Source organism: Nicotiana attenuata, chromosome 2 (assembly GCF_001879085.1).
Source record: "Nicotiana attenuata strain UT chromosome 2, NIATTr2, whole genome shotgun sequence".
Classification (NCBI taxonomy): domain Eukaryota; kingdom Viridiplantae; phylum Streptophyta; class Magnoliopsida; order Solanales; family Solanaceae; genus Nicotiana; species Nicotiana attenuata.
The window spans coordinates 14,791,190-14,798,075 of NC_031990.1; positions in this window are offsets into that span (position 1 = coordinate 14,791,190).

Here is a 6,886-nt window from a genome sequence, read left to right on the forward strand (position 1 = left end):
TATATATATATATATATATATATATATATATATATATATATATATATATATTCCAATAAGAAATTGAATTCATGTGCTCAAAGTAGAAAGAAACACATTCATAAAAATTATTATATCAGTTAAGATGGGGTTCATGACTTGATAGTTTTTCAAAGATGGTCGTTTCACTCACAAGTTCAAATAATCTTATAAAGTAAATATATGTAAATTGCACGAACAAAACCTCATATTCAATATTAAAAATGAAGTATGATTTTTTAGCTTTTAACTACAAATTCTTTTTGTAGCCAATAATCACACGACTCAGCTACAAAATTAAGTTGTAGCCATTTAAAATTATATATTATGTGACAAAATTCATTGTGACTAAATTTTAGGTTAAATAAAGACAATAAAACAATTCATTGTCACTAATTATTTGCACTATCAGTGACAAAAAGTAAGGTCACAATTAAATATACAATTTTATGGCTAAAATTTACTATGTTTAGCTACAAATTCTAATTCGTCGCTATTGTAACCACATATTTTTTGTGACGAAACTTTTTCGTATCCAAAACCTAACTAATTTTAAGACAAGCAATGGTTCATCGCTAATTGGGTACTTCATTAGTGACAAAATAATTTGTCACCGATAACCTCAAATTTTGTAACTAATATTACTCAATAAATGGCGCCAACTTATTTTTTGGTGGGAAACTTTAATGGACGAAACTTTGCAATGAAATTATGTTTCGTCACTAAAAGTATATGGTTTATGTATTTTAAGACGAACGAAATGTAAACAATTAGTGGCGATTTCCATGTCATAGCTAACAATTTCGTTGCTAAATATCATATTGTTGTAGTGGGTTTTGATGGAACTTTTTTGTAGGATAAATTCTTGTTATGTTTTTATATAATTGAGCCGTTGGAGTTCTCTACTTGTTCAACTACGTGTTTATTGTTATTGATTGAATGGCCATCGATTGACTGCGCCTATTTATTATGTGTTGCTTGAGAAAGGATACATATTTAGGTAGTTGTTGAACAACATCACTCCTAACGTATGTGAGAGGACAATACGGAGGGTTTAAAACCGGGATTAGAGATAACGAAACCTTGGTGCGACCGTAGTGAGCAGTGAATTAATGTCAGCTAGTGTAGTTCGAGAGAATACATCTAGTAAATTGTGGTAGTTGCTCGAGAGAGAATTACGACAACCAAAGTACTCACAATCGGTAGAGAATACATTGGCGAAATTGTAGGGAACATAGCTGTAAGTATTCCGACAATTGGGGAAATCATCACTCTTGATCTCCTTAATTTAGTCTCCAACCCTTTGTCTCATTAGTTGATAATTTTACCGTTTTCTAGTATTTGCTAGTTAATTAGTTAGAAATATAAATCTCAATCTTTATAATTTAGAAAATTATTCAAACTTGTCTTTTTAGTGATATTAAACAGATATAGCTAAGCCTTAGTTCTCTGTGGGATTCGACTCCGGACTTTTACACCGGATTATATTTCCAGCGACCGCTTATCCTTTTTAGGACTAGAGTTGGGCGTGATCATAATCCTTATGGCATTTACATTTGTTTTCTAAGCTTCATGGATCTTCTCACTTTGCACTTGACCTTGCTTCTCAACCTGAATATCTGCTGTCTGTTCTTTGGTCATCTGTTCATTCTTTGAAGTTTTCTTCTTGAGCCTACATACCCCTTCTTCATGCCCATACTTTAAGCAATAGGTACAAATAGTTGGCTTCCAGTCATTGTTAACTCTTTGCTCTATTAGCTTACCCTTCTCATTCCTAAACAATACCACATCAGGTAGTTTAGCATCCATTTCAACCTCCATTAATAGTCTAGCAAAATTCAACGCAATCCTCTTTTCTATGTTTTGGTCAACCATTAGAGGTTTACCAATCAGACTCCATATCTTGCTTAGCCCTTTTGGACTCTAATATTTGAAGTCCAATCCTGGCAATTTGATCCAAATTGGTACTGTTAATAGCTCCTCACGAGTGAACTCCAATTCAGGTGTCCAGCCTTTGACAATGAGAGGTTTGTTGTCAAAGTGATAGATGCCGCCCTCAATTACCTCTTGTTTCCTATTGCAGTGTCAAATCGAAAAACTATTACCCATTTTTTAACATTGCAATCCTATCTATGCCATGTTTACCCCACAACCTCTGTATGTAGCCTTGAATTATAGCAAACGATGGATGAGCCCCAAGCACATAACAGATCACAACATTTTTCCAGTATTCAATCTCTGTACTAATATCCTCCAACTCAATTTCAACAAATTAGACTCACCTGTTGATTTAGGTTGGACAAACTCCAATTTGTACCCAGCATTTGATATTTTTGTAATATCAAAATTGTCCCACACTGAACTCTTCTTCCCCTGCTCTTTGTTCATCTCTTCGACCTCATTGGCCCATGATTTCCTTCCAGCGCTCATATGCACCGTTGGATTACTGCTTGTTGACGCTTGCTAGACTTCATCCCATACTTGAATTGCTTCAATCTGCTTAAGTTTCTCATTTTCCGAACTTTTTGGTACTGTTCCATTGATATTAGGGCTCAATTGCTTGTTTTCAGAATTTTCAGTTGTTACTGTCCTTCCTTTAGTCCCTCGTTGAGCGTTACTTTGAGAATCCGCTGCTTCCTTCGCCATTAATGCTTTCTGAGATGGGATACGAGCTCTCTTACCCATGGTAGGCGCAGGTTAAGCTAACTTGCACCGAGAAAGAAAATAGCCATTTCTGAATAACATATTAGTGTCCCCATTTTCTAAAGTTTTGATATTTCAAATTCAGGTATTCTGTTATGAAAGGAAATTTTCATCTCTAAGTTTCCATTTCAACCCGAATACTACCCATGATTATTACCAGTTAATATGTGTGCCTACAATTAAACCCCCCAAAAAAATACTATAGTTTTCAAATATTATACAAGAAAAATTGATAAATATAAATTTATTGTTTCAGTAGGAAAGTTCAAATATAATAAGGAAGCATAGTAGTATTGTTCAATTACAAAGCATATTACACTTGTGCTTTATTACCAGGTATATAGGTAGCTACGTAAAATGAAGTTTCTTTAAGTATGTAGACGAAATCGTTTACATATTATATTTCTGATTTACATATTGCGTTTGTATTACATATAGTTATTTTTATTGTACATAAACCTTGGGTGGTAGATATTTTAGAGTTCGTATAAAATGATTTGAAAAAAATACTATTTTAAAACAAATGGGTTCCTTTCCTTGTTTGACTTATATAATGGTAAAATCTCAATTGACTTTAAACTCATAAATATTAAGTAGGATCTTTTTTACTTATTTCAACCAGGAAAGATATAATGACTAAATTTTTAGTTGATTTTAAAGTTCTAAATATTAAAAAAAAACTTAAATAATTTTTTTTATTATAAAATTATTTTGAAAAGATAAAAAAATCGAACGATATTTCTCTAAGGATCTTCGTGCTTTTAATATAATATAAATATAGATAGATTTCACTGTCTTGCGGTAAACAAAGGCGACATTTAAATTCTCTTTCCCTTTTCTTTAGCTTTTCATTCCATCCGCTCAATTAATATGATTTTTTTTGAACTATCTAGTTCACAAGTTTTTCTTTCTTTTGTTACAATTCTTTATTTAACATTTTAAAAAGTATTAGATCACAGAAAAAGACATCGTAAGAAGAATTGCAGATTAATAGCAAAAATTAAATTCATCCACCATTATATTACGATCGTCATACTTTTTACTATAGATGGATAATACTTTAATATCGCAATGCGACACGTCATTCGTTTTTTTCTCCTGTTCTCGTTCCAGAAAAAGTTCGGTTATATCTAGGGTAGCTTGTTATTATTAACATTCAATGTGCGCGCACAAAAAAATAAAAATAAAAGGAAAACTACCCTATATATCTACCTAAGTAAATGTAATTATCCGTAATTATCCATTTTAAAAGTAATTACATTAATAATTACCCGCCCAACCCGATAAATAATTAGCTTTCCTTTTTTTTTCTCCTCATCAATTCTCGCTGCAGCTGCTACCCATTTCTCAAGGAGAAGCAGCAAACACTTTTAAGAAGTTTCAAAATTAATTTTTCTTTTTACTCCATGAATAATAACAATTCTCAATCGGAAGTTCTTAGTATTGTACCTTTTTCTTGCTATCATCACCTTTTTTTATTTGTGCTCCATAATTTATTTTTCTTCTAAAAGTAAAACAAAAAATAATATGTACTATCTAACTAAAATTTGAATTTTCATGTGTGTTGAAGTATTTGCTGTTGAAATTTATTGGGTATTGTTCTTTGATTATGATGTTAATGTTAATTTTCAAAGATTTTATTGTGAGAAAATTAAATCCATCATTGAAGGATCTTGAAACTTGAAACTCATAACTTGGTTTATTTGAGTTTTAATTGTTTTGATCCGTTCCTGTATGGGTTTGTTTGGAAAGTCGATCGGAGGTTGTAGCTAAAGTTTTAGTCAATTTGTGAAGATTTTGTAGTAGATTTTAGAAATTTGGGTTGAAATATAGTTGAACCAGAGAAGAAGACGAATTTGTATTGTATACCCAAACAGTATACATATATACCATTTTGGTATACAATTCATTCCAACTATATACCTTATTAGTATAGCTATATACTATATTGGTATCATATGCTAGTTGAATCATTTTTTGGTTGTATTAGCTGCATTTAATTGGTACAATATTTGATTTTCTTTTAATAATAGTAATATAGTACAATTTTTTGAAATACTTTATTATATTAACATGTGGTACACTATTTTTTTTATTTTTCTCTTTATGCATGTGTGTTATGTAATAGTAGTATAGTCATATAGTTGCCGGGAATTAACCACTAAAACTGTATACCATGTTGGTATAGTTATATGCCATATTGGTATCATATGGTAGTTTGAACATTGTTTTGGTTGTTTTAGCTGCATTTTAAGTGAATTCTATTATGAAATTATTTATATGAACATGATTTGCAGTGCTGGAATTTTGTGTGCCGATGGACATGAATTATGTAATAATTTTTATAGTTATAGGCAATTATTGGAACGGCCCCATATAACTATATACCCTGTTAGTATACGGAATGAGCAAGCTGTTTTGCGAATATTTAGCTTGCAATACGAGCATGTAATTTTCTCATACTTTTATTGCGTCCTTTAATGTTTTGGTACAGTAGTATAGTCGCAGATAGTTGTAGCAATATTCTAGAGCAATCATATGCTCTGTTGGTATACATATATACCATATTGGTATCACATGATACTAGAAGTCTTTTTTGCTACTTATACTTTTATTGCATTTTTCAATATTTTATTATCATTTTTATTCTAACTAGTATATATGGAGATTTGGTTGCCATAGATTATATTTTCTTGCTCTATAACCGGTTGTATTACTGCTAATGGTAGAGCGTGTATTGATATTTGTAGGGAAGGAGATCAAGGTTTGCATGACAATCACGTGTTAATTCTTAGAATTTAATTATGTAATTTATGGTGCTTAGCAGCAGTCAATGTGATATTCAGTGAATTAGATCAAGTGACAACTGATATTATTTCAGTCTGATAATTGAATTTGAAAAATGAGAAAGAAAAAAAACAGGTATATTGTACTCGTTATATTAAAAAAAGGTGAACAAATATTTACAATATCAGTTATTTTTTCTTATTGTTAAAAAAATTAATAAAAATAGTGAAAACAGTAAATGAAATTAGATTATGAAGAGAAAAAGAATATAAAAAAGAAGTTAAATAAAATTAAAAAAGGGAAAAAGAAAAAAATAAGAAGAAAACGAGAAAAAAGAAAAGGAGAAAAGAAAGAAAAAAAGGAAAAAAATAAAAGAAGCATAGAAATAAAAAAGAATTGGAGAAAAAAGAAAAGATTCTCCAGAAAAACTACTATGGGTAGGAAATGTAATTAGTTTGATGGGTAAGAAAATAAATGGATAGACAAAAATAAATAATTTTATTTTTGTGGGTAACTGTATCATTCTCCCAAAAATAAAAGGAATAATGGAGCAAATAATTGAAGAAAGAAAGTTCTCTATATAGAGCAACAAATAGGAAAGCAGCAGATTTCGAAAAATGATAGAATGATCTCGAATAATGAATATACTAATTGATGCTCCATCAATTATATTTTATGTTAATTAGCCCTATATTTTTCCCTCTTTCAAAAAATATTTTTAATACTTAAAATAATTTAATTTTAAATATCATTTTTATTCTCAATGATATAATTTGTTCACCAATACCAATATACTAAATATTTTGTACTGGGTGTTTATATTAAAACAAGCAATTTAACACGAGTTATAAAAAATCAAAGCAAAAATATATACTATTTTAATCATAATTAAGTGTGCGTATATAAAACACATATCTTATATTTATCAATTGACGTAAACATTGAATTACTGATATAAATAAACTTTTTCTATACAAATATTACAACATTTTAAAATCATTAAATTTAATTTTTTTTCTTCCTTAAATTTTGTGCCGTCAAATGATAAGTTCACTTAAAAATAAAATGCAAGTAGCAATTGTTTGGTTCCGTAGGAGATGTCAGAGGGAGAGTCGGAGAGAAAAGCTAGTTAATTATTCCAGTGGGCGGTGAAGCACATGGATTCCTCCTGTTTTTGTGGCCATTCCTGTTAGCCTGTCTTATGTACTAGCAACGAGGTGGTTGGAATATAAAGTAAGTAGTACTTTTGTACGTATACTCATTTACGTATTCTTAACCTAGTTGTTGGATTTAGGACAATTTCCATCCATGTACGTGTCTGCCATTCATCCATTCTTGGATTATTCTCCCAATTCAGAGCTTCGTATATATATATATA